Genomic DNA, 16126 nt, shown 5'->3' on the forward strand with positions numbered 1-16126 from the left:
CAGGTTTTCTGAGCCCCTCCCTTTTTCATTTCAAGGATTGGGGGTCCCGCACAGCCCTCAGGGCACCTAAGCATTGGGGGGGGGGAGCTATTTTGTTTGCTGAGGGCAGGAGTCACAATCCTGGCACACTGCAGGATGTCTGGGTTTTAGGTATGGGGGTGAAAAAAGGTGGGGGGGAAAGGTGGAAAAGAGGTGATAGGGGAAATATCCTGGGGTGTGGATTTTATTTTATTTTTAATCATTTTTATTGATTTTCCAAAAAAATATTGAGTGTTCACTGGAAGGACAGATCCTGAAGCTCAGGCTCCAAGACTTTGGCCACCTTATGAGAAGAGAAGACTCCCTGGAGAAGACCCTGATGTTGGGAAAGATGGAGGGCACAAGGAGAAGGGGACGACAGAGGACGAGATGGTTGGACAGTGTTCTCGAAGACTTTCGGGTTTGTGCCTCCAGTAATGGCGGAATTCCTCTGATCGGGAGGAATTTGCCCCGTGGGAATTGGGTCTTGCCGCCACGGCGAAGGTGGAGACCCGTAAAAAAATCACAGGCAGGAAAAGCCTGTGAGCGTGGGATTCGGCGGGCACCTTTTGCGCCTCCCCTACTCGTGGGGAAACCCGGTTTCGGGGATCCGGAGCGACGTGGGGTGAGTGGCGCAATGCATCGAATCGTCGGCTTCTTCCACGGAGCGAAGCCGCATAGCTGTTGCCGGAGAGCGCTTTTTCCTGTGGACAATTTGATTTTAAAGTAATTACCCGTGAGTAGTGCCGAAGCGGGAAAATTGGATCTTTAAACGTTTAATTAGGTATCGCAACGGGGAGGTTCAAAACAGGAAGTCCGCCTTCCCCTTTTGTAAATAGACTAAAGCAATGAGGCTGCAAGCTGAAGTCTTACCATCTGGCCTGGGGCGGGGCCTGAAGCCTCACAAGGACTGCTTGGTGCTTGCTGCCGCTGCCCAGGAGGACTCCCCTGAGTGAGTGCTTGAGGCCCCTGCTCTTGCCACTTACCACCTGGCCCAGGGCGGGGCCTGACAGGCCTCACTAGGACAGTTGTTACTGCCGGAGGGGCACAGAGTGTTTTTAAAATGTTTTTTAAAATGTTTTTTAAAAATGTTTTTTAAAATTAAAATGTTTTTTAAAATGAGTGTTCAGACCCCTGGGCTCTCACTTGTGGGGTGCCTCAGGGTTCTGCCCTCTCCCCCATGCTTTTCAACATTTACATGCAGCCACTGGGAGAGATCATCAGGAGGTTTGGGCTGGGTGTTCATCAGTATGCGGACGATACCCAGCTCTACCTCTCTTTTAAATCAGAACCAGTGAGGGCGGTGAAGGTCCTGTGTGAGTGTCTGGAGGCGGTTGGAGGATGGATGGCGGCTAACAGATTGAGGTTGAATCCTGACAAGACAGAAGTACTGTTTTGGGGGGACAGGAGGCGGGCAGGTGTGGAGGATTCCCTGGTCCTGAATGGGGTAACTGTGCCCCTGAAGGACCAGGTGCGCAGCCTGGGAGTCATTTTGGACTCACAGCTGTCCATGGAGGTACAGGTCAAATCTGTGTCCAGGGCAGCTGTTTACCAGCTCCATCTGGTACGTAGGGTGAGACCCTATCTGCCTGCGGACTGTCTCGCCAGAGTGGTGCATGCTCTGGTTATCTCCCGCTTGGACTACTGCAATGCACTCTACGTGGGGCTACCTTTGAAGGTGACTCGGAAACTACAACTAATCCAGAATGCGGCAGCTAGACTGGTGACTGGGGGCGGCCGCCGAGACCATATAACACCGGTCTTGAAAGACCTACATTGGCTCCCAGTACGTTTCCGAGCACAATTCAAAGTGTTGGTGCTAACCTTTAAAGCCCTAAATGGCCTCGGTCCAGTATACCTGAAGGAGCGTCTCCACCCCCATCATTCTGCCCGGACGCTGAGTTCCAGCGCCGAGGGCCTTCTGGCGGTTCCCTCATTGTGAGAAGCAAAGCTACAGGGAACCAGGCAGAGGGCCTTCTCGGTAGTGGCGCCCGCCCTGTGGAACGACCTTCCAGCAGATGTCAAAGCGATAAACAACTACCTGACATTCAGAAGACATCAGAAGGCAGCCCTGTTCAGGGAAGTTTTTAACGTGTGATATTTTAGTGTATTTTTGGTTTCTATGGAAGCCGCCCAGAGTGGCTGGGGAGGCCCAGCCAGATGGGCGGGGTATAAATAATAAATTATTATTATTATTATTATTATTATTATTATTATTGGAAAGCCTATTCTAAAAGACTAATTTTCCATTGGTAAAGAATATTAAACCCCCCCTTGGTGGCAGGATAAGAAGGGGGGAAGCTTGTGGACTGAGTATGCCTGCAGGAGAGAGCGAAGAGAGCTAAAATACCGCCGCTCTGACTCTGGAAACGGACTGCTAGCAGGACTGACGTCTTTTGGAATGTTCATTGACAGCGTTTAGAACGTGACTGCATGCGAACAAGCAATGAAATGGCACATCTTGGTCAACAGGTCAACTACCACCATGACAGCTGTTTTCCCCCTGGACTTGGGCAAGTCGGTCATAAAATCTATGGATACCACCTCCCATGGTTTCCCCGGAATGGGCAAGAGTTCTAGTAACCCCGCGGGCGCTGCCTTCTCCCCCTTAGCTCGCTGGCATCGGTCGCATCCCCTTACGTATTCCCGCACGTCTTCCCTTACTCTTGGCCACCAGAACTGCCTGGTGACAAGCAACATGGTCTTGTGTTGACCAAAATGCCCCGCCGTGGGGTTGTCATGTAGTTGTTTGAGTACCCTCCTCCTCAAATCCCCCTCTGGTATTTACAATGCTCCCCTGTAATACAATGCTCCTTCCTTTTCCTCAAAACCCCCTTGATTTTCTCCCGCTCCCTGGAGCTCTCTGATCTTGGTTTGTGCGTACTCGTCGTCCCTCGTCAACCCTGCTAGTTCTCTTTTCCCAACCAATACGCCCACACACACCCATCGGTCCTCGGGTATCACATGTCGTACTTCTGGTGCCCCCTCTCCTTCCAAGTACTCTGGTTTCCAGGATAGGGCTTCCGCTCGGACGTTTTCCTTTCCCGGTACGTACCGAATCTCGAAGGAAAACTTGGAAAACTCCTGAGCCCACCGCATCTGTCTCTGGTTGAGAACCCGTGCAGTCCTCCAGTATTCCAGGTTCTTATGGTCCGTGCACACCTGGATCTTGTGCTGAGCCCCTATCAGCAAATGTCTCCAGCGTCGGAACGCTTCGTAAACTGCAAGCAGTTCCCGGTCATACACCGTATAGTTTTGTTCTGACTTGCTCAACTTCCGCGAGAAAAAGGCGCACGGTCTCCAGTTGGATTGGTTTCCCGGCTGGAGCAGAATGGCGCCAACCGCTCTGTCTGACGTGTCTGTTTCCAACCTCATTGGCTTCTGCAGATCCACGTGCAAGAGCTGCTCTTCCGAAGCAAACGTTCCTTTCAGTTTTTCAAAGGATTGCTGCGCCTCTGCCGTCCACACGAACTTCTTCTTGCTACTGAGACAATCGGTGATGGGTGCAGTCAAGTGCGCGAAGTTCTTGATGAACTTCCTATAGAAGTTCGCAAACCCCAGGAACCTCTGCACGTCCTTCCGGTTCTTGGGGGTCTTCCATTCTAGCATCGCTTGCACCTTGCTTGGGTCCATGGCTAAGCCCTTGTCTGACAACCTGTAACCCAGGAACTCGACCTCTCGGGCATGGAATTGGCACTTCTCCAGTTTCACCCACAACTGGTGCTCCTGCAATCTCTTCAGCACTTCTCTGACGTCTTTAACATGCTGTTCCTCGTTTTCCAAGTAGATTAGCACATCATCTAGGAAGGCCACGCAATTCTTGTACAGCAGAGATCCCAGCATGTGGTGCATGAACGATTGAAAACAGGCAGAGCCCGATTGTAATCCGAAGGGCATAACTAAATACTCAAATGCCCCCAGGGGGTGAACATGGTGGTCTTCCATTCATCCCCTTCCCTTATCCTAATCAAATTGTACGCCCCTCGAAGATCCAACTTGGTAAAAATCTTTCCCTTCCTTACCCTGGTCAAAATGTCATCAATTCTGGGCATCGGGAAGGTCACTGGCTCCGATATCAAGCTTAACCTCCTATAATCACAAATTAGTCTAAGCTCTTTGGAGTCTCTCTTCTCTACAAAGAACACTGGACTGCCCCCCACCACCCTCGATTCTCTTATGAAACCCCTCTTCAGGTTCTTGTCGATAAACTTCCGCAACTCCTGCATTTCTTTATCCGATATGGCGTACAGCTTGCCCACTGGCAGCTGAGCCCCTGGGATTAGGTTGATTTGACAGTCAAAGGACCTATGGGGGGGCAGTCTATCCGCCTCCTTCTCACTGAAGACTTTTTCCAAATCAGCGTATTGCGGCGGCACCCTCGTCTGCCTCCATCCCTGCCACCCTGGCTACGGCCATCCTCGGGGTTTCACCCCCGTGGCAGTGTTCCAAACAGTGAGCTGACCCAAATGCTACTGTCCGCTGGTGCCATCCCACTACCGGATCATGCAGCGCCAGCCAGCTCATCTCCAGTATGATTGGCAGTCCGGCTAGTGTGGCCACGTGAAAGGCAATGGTCTCAGTGTGCCTGGACACCTGCATCTTCATGGGAGGGGTCTGGTGTGTTACTTCTCCCCCCAGGAGTTCCCTCCCATCAATGGTCGTTACCTGCAAGGGGCGCTCTAAAGGCAGCAACTGGAGCTGGTGCTCTAATGCAAAGTCCTTGCTAAAGAAGTTGCAAGAACTGCCTGAATCCAGGAGTGCCTTCACTTTAATTGGATGTCCGTTGGGAAGCTCTAGCTCCACCTCTATGGCTATGGCTGCCCGGGGGGGGGTCTGGTTTGGGCACTCTTACTGGTTGCTTGCCTGGCTGCTGTGCCCGGTGATCGGCAGCCAAGCGCTCTCTTTTCCCTGCTCTTTATTCCCCTCCTCCTCATTGCCAGCTGCCCCCACCATCCCTTGCCAAGCCTTTCTCTGAGGGCACACCCTGGCAAAATATCCTGGCTGTTGACAGAGAAAACACTTCCTGGTCGTTTTACCCTCCTTTTTGCGCACCTCACCGGAGTTTGAAACCCCCCGCGCGCGCCTCAGATTTCCATTGGCTCCTCTGGCTGGGAAGGTTGCGTCGGCATTTTAGGAATCCAGTTGTCATGCCAATGCTCTGCTCTCCCTTCCCGCCTCTCTAGAATGCGCGCCTCTTGGCGTATTCCAACCGCCAGCGCCGCTTTAGTCAGCTGATCCATCGATTGCGGGCGGGGCGAGCGGGAAAGTTCGTCCTTAACCCAAGGGGCTAAACCTTCCTCAAACAGCATCTGAATAGGTTCCGAACCCAGTTCCCACCCAAGTTTGTGGATCAGCATCGAAAACCGTGACCAGTACTCTCTAACTGATTGGCTTCCTTGTTTGCACACCATCAACTCTCTGCGCGTCACGCTCTGCTCCACTTCACTCGAAAACATGTGGTCCATGGCACTAAAAAACTTCCTCAGGTCTTTTAAGGCAGCATTTTCCGACGCCATTAAGGGTCTAACCCAATCCCTGGCACCGTCTTGAAGATGCCCTATCACATAGGCAACTCTCGCACTATCGTCCACAAAATCATCATACTGCAGGTCCAGCACGTACTGCACCTCCATCTTAAAAGCATTATAGTCTCTCGGATTGCCCCCAAACTTATGCACCAGTCCCGGTACCTTCCTTGCAATGGGGGTGGGTTTCCCTTGAGCATCCTGAGTCCGCCTTTTGTCTAGCCGCGCCGCTAGTAAAGCCAGCTGTTGCTCCAAATCTCTGTTTCTCTCCTCCAGAGTTGGTCCTCCCCTGGCTCCCACTCCCCTGGCTCAAACTGCTCCAGGCTGAGTAGTTTGGTTAAAACTTTCCCCTGGCTGGACAGTCAGTACTCCGTGACTGTCTCAATCACTGGCAGAATCCGTCAGTGGGCGTTTCCTGAATTTCCTCCAACATAAAAGTTCCTTCACACCCAATCGCCTCCTAGCTTCTCTGCGCGGAAGCTTTCTGCGCAGAGTGGGCGTCCCCAGAGGAGGTCCCCTGCTCTCCCTGCTGGTTTCACTGGAAGAGTCCTGGAGCCTTCCCTCCGAAGCTCCCTCAGCCTCCCCTTTCTCCCTGGCGTCACGTCTATTTCCTTCCCCAGCGGAAGCTTCCGCTCTCTCCTTGCTGGTTCCCTCTCCTGCGTCATCAGGGAGCCTTAGCAGCACCCTTGGCTCCGATGGCAGTTCCCTGACAGATAAGAGATAAGGATTTGTTAGAAAAGAAAACCCCAAGGTGGTTGTCACCAATGGAAGCGAAGGCACAGAAAAAACTCAATATGGAGGCCAAATGGCTGAAATATTGGGAAATTCTGGAACAAGATGGAGACAGAATAAAACTGCAGAGTTTTGAAAAATTGAAAAACAAAGTGCGAGATTGGCTCCATTATTATCAAATAATGGAGGCATATAATTTGGCTATAATGGAGGCATATATCTTGGCTTCCAGGTGGAAAAATCAAAATTGGAAACAGAATTGTTAGATTCAAAAATTAAGAATTTGCCAAGAATGTATAACTTGCTGTTGAAATGGAACACTCAGGATGAAACGGTAAAATCAGTTATGATTAAATGGGCACAAGATGTTGGACATAACATAATGATGGCTGACTGGGAACAGTTATGGACCACAGGTATGAAGTTTACGGCATGTAATGCCCTAAGAGAAAATTTAAAGAAAATGATTTATAGGTGGTTCATGACACCAGTCAAGCTTGCAAAAATTTACCATTTGCCTGAAAATAAATGTTGGAAATGTAATGAGACTGAAGGCACATTCTTTCATCTTTGGTGGACATGCCCAAGGATTAAGACATTCTGGGAGATGATTTATAACGAAATGAAAAAGGTATTTAAATATACCTTCCTGAAGAAACCAGAGGCCTTTCTCCTGGGCTTGGTCAGCCAATTGGTGCCAAAGAAGGATAGAATTTTCTTTATGTATGCTACAACAGCAGCAAGAATACTTATTGCAAAGTACTGGAAGACACAAGATCTACCCACCCGGGAAGAATGGCAGATGAAGTTGATGGACTATATGGAACTGGCGGAAATGACTGGCAGAATCCGAGACCAGGGAGAAGAGTCGGTGGAAGGAGACTGGAAAAAGTTTAAAGACTATTTACAGAAATATTGTAAAATTAATGAATGTTAGAAAAATGTGGGAATGAAGTTATATGGCTTTAGCAGAAATGTTAAGGAATTAAGTATAAATAGATTATTAGAGTATCAAAGGGGAAAATAAGGTTAGGATATGTTAGGATAATTACAGGATAGAAAACAGAGGAAGATGGAAAGGAATTGCTGAAACAATTAATAGAAGTGGAATACAAAAAGGGAGGTGTGAGGAGGTCGTTGAAATAAGCGAATGAAAGATAAGATAATGAAACTGTTTGATGTGTTTTAATTTGTTTTTATTTTGTTTCGTTTGTTTAATGTGTGTTAGTGTTATGTAGTTTTTTTGTATTGTATTGTATTGTCTAGTTTGTTTTGTAGTGTTTAAATTGTTGGAAAATTAATAAATATGATTTTTTTTAAAAAGTGTTCTCGAAGCTACCAGCATGAGTTTGACCAAACTGCGGGAGGCAGTGGAAGACAGGAGTGCCTGGTCTACTCTGGTCCAGGGGGTCACGAAGAGGCGGGCACGACTAAACGACTAAACAACAAATATCAAGATGTGGAAAAATGGAAACAAAATGTGGGAAATATGGAAAGCACAAGGAGAAGCAGGACTGATGTGGAGATCTGCTCCAGAGATCCAGACTGTGGGGAGCCCCAAGAAATTAACAAATGCAATTTGGACTATAATTTGTTCTTTTTTATTTTAGTTTTTTTAGTTTTTTAATTGAAGTGTTGTTGTTGTTGTTGTTGTTTAGTCGTTTAGTCATGTCCGACTCTTCGTGACCCCCTGGACCAGAGCACGCCAGGCCCTCCTGTCTCCCACTGCCTCCCTCACGTTGGTCTCTTTGAGAACACTGTCCCACCATCTCGTCCTCTGTCGTCCCCTTCTCCTTGTGCCCTCCATCTTTCCCAACATCAGGGTCTTTTCCAGGGAGCCTCAGCTTCAGGATCTGTCCTTCCAGTGAGCACTCAGGGCTGATTTCCTTAAGAATGGATACGTTTGATCTTCTTGCAGTCCAAGGGACTCTCAAGAGTCTCCTCCAGCACCATAATTCAAAAGCATCAATTCTTTGACGATCAGCCTTCTTTATGGTCCAGCTCTCACTTCCATACGTCACTACTGGGAAAACCATAGCTTTAACTATATGGACCTTTGTTGGCAAGGTGATGTCTCTGCTTTTTAAGATGCTCTCTAGGTTTGTCATTGCTTTTCTCCCAAGAAGGAGGCATCTTTTAATTTCGTGGCTGCTGTCACCATCTGCAGTGATCATGGAGCCCAAGAAAGTAAAATCTCTCACTGCCTCCATTTCTTCCCCTTCTATTTGCCAGGAGGTGATGGGACCAGTGGCCATGATCTTCATTTTTTTGATGTTGAGCTTCAAACCATATTTTGTGCTCTCCTCTTTTACCCTCAATAAAAGGTTCTTTAATTCCTCCTCACTTTCTGCCATCAAGGTTGTGTCATCTGCATATCTGAGGTTGTTGATATTTCTTCCGGCGATCTTAATTCCGGCTTGGGATTCATCCAGCCCAGCCTTTCGCATGATGAATTCTGCATATAAGTTAAATAAGCAGGGGGACAATATACAGCCTTGACATACTCCTTTCCCAATTTTGAACCAATCTGTTGTTCCATATCCAGTTCTAACTGTAGCTTCTTGTCCCACATAGAGATTTCTCAGGAGACAGATGAGGTGATCAGGCACTCCCATTTCTTTAAGAACTTGCCATCGTTTGTTGTGGTCGACACAGTCAAAGGCTTTTGCATAGTCAATGAAGCAGAAGTAGATGTCTTTCTGGAACTCTCTAGCTTTCTCCATAATCCAGCGCATGTTTGCAATTTGGTCTCTGGTTCCTCTGCCTCTTCTAAATCCAGCTTGCACTTCTGGGAGTTCTCGGTCCACATACTGCTTGAGCCTTCCTTGTAGAATTTTAAGCATAACCTTGCTAGCGTGTGAAATGAGTGCAATTGTGCGATAGTTGGAGCATTCTTTGGCACTGCCCTTCTTTGGGATTGGGATGTAGACTGATCTTCTCCAATCCTCTGGCCACTGCTGTGTTTCCCAAATTTGCTGGCATATTGAGTGTAGCACCTTGACAGCATTGTCAGGGAGAGGCAAATGGGAAAAGGTGAAAGGACAGAAACCAGCAGTTATAGAGAGCCTCAAGAGATTATCAGCAGCTTGTCGTCTGACAGTCAGTCTGACATAGAGGGGGAGGAGGATGAGCCTGGGACAAGTCAGGCTGTACACAGAGGAAGTAAGGGGAGGAGTTTTCGCAGACTTGCATGCTGGGTGCGGAAAAGGAGGAAGTAAGACCAGAGGCAGCAACTGTGCACAAAGGGAAGGACGCTAATTGTAACACTGGAGATGTACGTTCGAACTTTGTCAAATAAATCAAGTCGTTTGGAACTGACTGGGAGCCCGGAGTCTTATCTAAGCCAGCTGGCCAGCATAAGCTTTCTGACGTGTCCAGAGGAGGGCAACCAAAATGGTCAAAGGCCTGGAAACGATGCCTTAATGAGGAACGGCTAAGGGAGCTGGGCATGTTTAGCCTGGAGAAGAGGAGGTTAAGGGGTGATATGATAGCCATGTTCAAATATATAAAAGGATGTCATATAGAGGAGGGAGAAAGGTTGTTTTCTGCTGCTCCAGAGAAGCGGACACGGAGCAATGGATCCAAACTACAAGAAAGAAGATTCCACCTAAACATTAGGAAGAACTTCCTGACAGTAAGAGCTGTTTGACAGTGGAATTTGCTGCCAAGGAGTGTGGTGGAGTCTCCTTCTTTGGAGGTCTTGAAGCAGAGGCTTGACAACCATATGTCAGGAGTGCTCTGATGGTGTTTCCTGCTTGGCAGGGGGTTGGACTCGATGGCCCTTGTGGTCTCTTCCAACTCTATGATTCTATGATTCTATGACAGCTTGCTTCCTCTCGTCTCTCTGTGCTGGAAAAGGAGGTGGGATAAGGAAATAGCTCCAACATGGAGAAGGAGCTGTTGGAATTAAAAAAGTGAAATGTCGCTCTGGAACAAAGATCGGGGCCGCCTGTCATATTGGGCATGAGCTGGTTGGCGTTGCACGATCCGATGGTTTCCTGGCACCAACGGTCCCTGACATTTGGCTCGACGCACTGCATGGAGAACTGCCTAGCCCAAGGGTTATGTAATGGTATTGTGTGGTTACTCGTGCGTAAACTGCCTCCACTTCGATTAGGTGGTTTGCCCAAACATGTTCAGGGTTAGAGCTCGCCCTCCGTGACCTGTTAGTCACTTGCAGAATCTGCCAGTGGGCGTTTCTTGAATCTCTTCCAGCATAAAAGCTGCTTGACCCCAAGTCTCCGCCTATGTTCCCTGCGCGGAACGCGTCTGCGCAAGTAAGGGGATGGCAAGGGCGCGCCAGCGCTCTCTCCGCTGGTTTCGGTTGAAGGGTCTTGGAGCCCTGATACCGATTCCTCCATCTCCTCTCTATTGGTGTCACACTGAATTCCTTCCCCCCGACTGGTTCCCTCTCCGGCATCGCTCTGGAGCCCTGCCTCCGCTTTTCGCTCTGATGTCGGTTCCCTGACATCCACCTCCCCCCCAGGACCCCCTCCACCCCCGGCCTGACCCGGTGACGTGACCTTGTCCCCACCTTCAGCCGACGATGCAGGGAACCCTCGAAAGGAGCTGTCGTCATCGTCCGAGGACTCAAACCCCGCTTCCCACCCGCCCCGGTTTCTGACGGGAGGGGCTTCCCAATCTGATTCCTCCTCTCCTGACGACTCCCCTCCTTCCTCTGGCGACTCTGGAAAACCCACAAAATCCTCCTCCTCATCATCGGTGGTGGCAAATTGCTCCTCCCAGAATCTCTCCAGAGGTTTGGGCTTCCTCGGATACCTGTTGTGGAACTCTTCCACTAGATACCCACCATCTATTTCCCCTTCTGGAACCCACGTGTTTTCTGACTCGGGCTCCCCCTCCCACGCTACTAGGTATTCCACCTGCCGCCCACGCCACCGCGAATCCAGGATCTCCATTATCTGCTGGTGGTGTTCCTTCTCTTCCAGTGGTGGGTGTCTGAGCCCTTCTCCTCCTACCTCCCGGACTCTCCACTCCCCTCGGTACGGCGAGAGCAGTGACCTATGAAATACCGGGTGGATTTTCATGTTGTCTGGCAACTTGAGCCTGAATGCCACCGGGTTGACTTGGTGTATCACCTCGAAAGGCCCCAGCCGCTTCGGCCGGAGTTTCTTACACCCACCCTTGAAGGGCAATCCTTGAGTGGATAACCACACCCGGTCCCCCACCCTAATGGTCTCCCCTTCCCTGCGACGTTTATCCGCTTGCCTCTTGTACTCTTCCTTGGCCCTTTCCAGATTCATCTTAAGCTGCTGGTGCAGTGCTTCCATTTCTTCCACGAACTGCTCTGCGGCGGGCACGCTCCACTCTTCCTCCCCCCTCCCGGGAAAGGCCCTGGGGTGACACCCATAATTAGCCAAGAATGGGCTCATCCCCGTGGACACATGCTCCGCATTGTTATACGCAAACTCGGCCAGTGCTAGCTCATCTACCCAGTCGTTCTGCCTCTCGTTGACGTAACAGCGGAGATATTGCTGCAATATGCTGTTCGCCCTCTCTGCCTGCCCGTTAGTTTCCGGGTGCCTCGCCGTCGAGAATTCCACCTCCACCTGCAATAAGCTCATAAGCTTCCTCCAGAACCTCGAGGTAAATTGTTTCCCTCGATCAGAGATAACCCTTGAAGGAGCTCCATGCAACCTGAAGATGTGAGTAACAAACAGTTGTGCGGTTTCCTCGGCTGTCACCGCATGAGAGCATGATATAAAATGGCACATCTTGGTTAGCAGATCTACTACTACCATGACTGCTGTCTTACCTCTGGATTTGGGCAAATCTGTCATGAAATCTATTGATACCACCTCCCAGGGTCTCCCCGGCCTGGGCAAGGGTTCTAGTAACCCTGCCGGGGCTGCCCGCTCCCCCTTGGCTCTTTGGCAGCGGTCACACCCTCGTACATACTCTCGTACATCTTCCCTCACCTTCGGCCACCAAAACTCCCTAGTGACCAGTAACATGGTCTTGTGTTGCCCAAAGTGTCCCGCTGTAGGGTTGTCGTGAAGTTGTCGGAGCACCCTTTCCCGTAAGGCCCCCCCGGGCACATACATTGCTCCCTTGTAATACAGTAACCCTTCCCTTACCTCGAAGTCCCCCCGGTCTCTCCCATTTTCCCTTAGTTCCCTGATTCTGGTTTGGGCAAATTCATCCTGGCGAATCAACTCGGTTAGTTCTCGTTTCCCAACCAACGCCCCCCCACAAACCCATCGTTCCTCAGGGAACACATGTCGAGCGTCCGGTGGTCTTCCTCCTTCCGTGTACTCCGGTTTCCGTGAAAGCGCGTCTGCTCTCACGTTCTCTTGCCCTGGCACGTACTTGATCTCAAAGAAGAACTTGGAGAACTCCTGTGCCCACCGAATCTGTCACTGGTTGAGCACTCGCGCTGTCCTCCAGTATTCCAAGTTCTTGTGGTCAGTGCAAACCTGGATCTTGTGCTGAGCCCCTATCAGGAGATGTCTCCACTGGCGAAACGCGGCATAAATAGCTAACAGTTCACGATCATACACCGTGTAGTTCTGTTCCGATTCGTTCAGCTTCCTTGAGAAGAAGGCGCACGGCCTCCATGTGTCTTGGGCCGGTCCCAGCTGGAGCAACACCGCTCCTATCGCTCTGTCCGACGCGTCGGTCTCTAGCCTCATCGGTTTCTGCAGATCCACGTGCAGGAGCTGTTCCTCCGAGGCGAACGCCTGTTTTAGCCCCTCGAAGGCACGTTGGGCCCCTTCCGTCCAGACGAACTTCTTTTTGCTACTGAGACAATCCGTGATGGGTGCGGTTAAGTGGGCGAAGTTCTTGATGAACTTCCGGTAGAAGTTGCTGAACCCTAGGAACCTCTGCACATCCTTCCGGGTTTTGGGAGCCTTCCATTCCAGCACTGCCTGCACCTTGCCGGGGTCCATGGCTAGACCTCTGTCTGACAACCTGTATCCCAGAAATTCCACTTCCTTGGCGTGAAACTGGCACTTTTCCAACTTGACCCACAGTTGGTGCTCTCGTAGCCTTTTCAGCACTTCCCTGACGTCCTGGACATGCTGTTTTTCATTGTCCGAATAGATCAGGACGTCGTCCAGAAATGCTACGCAGTTCTTGTACAGCAGGGGACCCAGCACATGGTGCATGAAGCTTTGAAAACAGGCAGAGCCTGACTGTAATCCAAATGGCATAACTAAATATTCAAAGGCCCCCAGGAGGGTGAACATGGTGGTTTTCCATTCGTCCCCCTCTCTCATTCGAATCAGATTGTAGGCCCCCCTAAGGTCCAGCTTGGTAAAAATCTTACCCTTCCTTACCCTGGTCAGAATATCATCAATTCTGGGCATTGGGAAGGTCACGGGTTCTGATACCAGGTTTAATTTTCGAAAGTCCACGATGAGCCTCAGCTGATCCGTGTTTTTCTTATCCACAAAAAACACAGGGCTGCCCCCCACTGCCTTAGATTCTCTTATAAACCCCCTTTTCAAGTTCTTGTCTATAAAGTCTCGCAACTCCTGCATCTCTCTGTCGGACATGGCATACAGCTTACCCACCGGCAGCTGTGCCCCAGGGAGAAGGTTGATTTGGTAGTCGAAGGGCCTATGTGGCGGCAGCCTGTCCGCTTCCCTCTCGCTGAAGACCTCTTGTAAGTCTGCGTACTGTGGCGGCACCTTCCCTTTCTGCTCCAGCGTGGTTGCTGCTGCTCTGGCCAACCTCACCCTGGGCTTCTCCCCTCCTAGACAGTGTTCCAAACAGTGGGCTGACCCGAAGGTGACCGTGCGTTGGTGCCACGCCACCACTGGATCATGTAGCACTAGCCAGCTCATCCCCAGTATTATTGGGGGTCACGCCAGTGTGGCCACATGAAAGGCTATGGTTTCTGTGTGCCTGGACACACTCATTCTCATTGGCGGGGTTTGATGTGTCACCTCTCCCCCTAGCAACTCTCTGCCATCTATCGTGGTGACTTGGAGTGGGAAATCCAGTGGCAGCAAGTGGATCTGGTGCTCCAGCGCAAACTCCTTACTAAAAAAAATTACAGGAGCTCCCTGAGTCCAACATTGCCTTCACCTTGACTGGGTGTCCATTTGGGAGTTCTAGCGTCACCTCTATCGCTATAGAAACCTTGGGTGGGTCCGGTTGGGGCACTTCAATTAGTTGCTCGCTTGGCTGCTGCGCCCCCCAGTGGGCAGTCAAGCGCTGGCGTTTTCCTGCACCTTGTCTTCTGCCCCCTCCCCCTCATTTCCAGCGGCCCCCACCATCCCTTGCCAAGCCTTTCTTTGTGGGCAGACCCTGGCAAAGTGTCCTGGCCGTTGGCAGAGGAAACATTTCTTGGAGTTTCTCCCAGCCTTTGCCTCCCTTTTGACTATTTGGTGGGCGCTCGGCACCTCGCGTGCGCACGCCCCATCAATTTCCATTGGCACCACGTCATTGGAAGGCTGCCTTGGCATCTCAGGAATGCGGTAGTCAGGGCAACGCTCCCCTCTCCCTTCCCGCCTTTCCAAAACGCGCGCTTCCTGGCGAGAGCCTATCGCCAGCGCAGATTTTGTCAGCTGATCCATAGTCTCCGGGCGGGGCGTGCGGGAGAGCTCATCTTTAACGGCTGGGGACAACCCCTCCTCAAACAGCATTCGTATGGGCGGGCTGTCCATATCCCATTCGAGCCTGTGTATTAGCATCGCAAAGCGGGACCAATAGTCTCTAACGGAAAGGTCCCCCTGCTTACATCTCATCAGCTCCCGTTGGGTCACACTCTCCCCCAATTGGCTGGAATACATAGCGTCCATCGCCTGAAAAAACTTCCGGACGTCCTTCATGGCGGGGTTATGCGCGGCCATTAGGGGTCTAACCCATTCCCTCGCGCTGCCCTCAAGATGCCCCACGATATAAGCCACTTGCGCCGCCTCGTCAGCAAAATCATCATGCTGCAGCTGCAGTGCGTACTCTATTTCTGTCCGGAATCCATTATATTCTTGGGGTTTTCCCCCAAACTTGTGTACCAGTCCGGGCACCTTCTTTGCCACTGGGGTGGGTCTCACCTGCGCGTCCTGGGTGCGCCTCTCGTCCAGCCGCGCCATCAGCAGTGCTACATGCCGTTCCAGCTCCTGGTTCCTCTTCACCAGGTCCTGCGCCCCCGCAGCTGCCTCCGCTGCCCCGGCGCCTCCTGTCTGGCTCATGTTTCCACTGCTTACTCACGAGTAACACCAAGAGACTGGCAGATTGCTGTAATGGTATTGTGTGGTTACTCGTGCGTAAACTGCCTCCACTTCGATTAGGTGGTTTGCCCAAACATGTTCAGGGTTAGAGCTCGCCCTCCGTGACCTGTTAGTCACTTGCAGAATCTGCCAGTGGGCGTTTCTTGAATCTCTTCCAGCATAAAAGCTGCTTGACCCCAAGTCTCCGCCTATGTTCCCTGCGCGGAACGCGTCTGCGCAAGTAAGGGGATGGCAAGGGCGTGCCAGCGCTCTCTCCGCTGGTTTCGGTTGAAGGGTCTTGGAGCCCTGACACCGATTCCTCCATCTCCTCTCTATTGGTGTCACACTGAATTCCTTCCCCCCGACTGGTTCCCTCTCCGGCATCGCTCTGGAGCCCTGCCTCCGCTTTTCGCTCTGATGTCAGTTCCCTGACAGGTTAGATCGACAAAGTGAGGGCAGGAGGGCAGCAGCATGCAGAGTGGGGACGAGCGAGATTCCGTCGTATTACAGGGATCTACAAGAGGTGTTCAGCGAGAAAGAGGCAGATGCGTTGCCACCCCATCGGCCGTATGACTGTCAGATCAACCTGGTACCGGGGGCCACATTGCCGGTGGGGAAAACCTATTCCATGTCTGAGGGAGAGCTCCAGCACCTAAAAGAGTTTATTGAGAA

At 51.0% G+C, this 16126-nt stretch overlaps 1 long non-coding RNA gene across 1 annotated transcript in view; it reads right to left on the bottom strand.

Moving 5' to 3' along the window:
• LOC307225306 overlaps positions 1 to 16126 on the bottom strand; it is a 167030-nt gene that overhangs the window by 65316 nt on the left and 85588 nt on the right. The gene's annotated exons all lie outside the window — the stretch shown is intronic.

The sequence above is a fragment of the Podarcis cretensis genome, assembly GCF_951804945.1.
Source record: "Podarcis cretensis genome assembly, chromosome: 10".
In the NCBI taxonomy this organism is placed as follows: domain Eukaryota; kingdom Metazoa; phylum Chordata; class Lepidosauria; order Squamata; family Lacertidae; genus Podarcis; species Podarcis cretensis.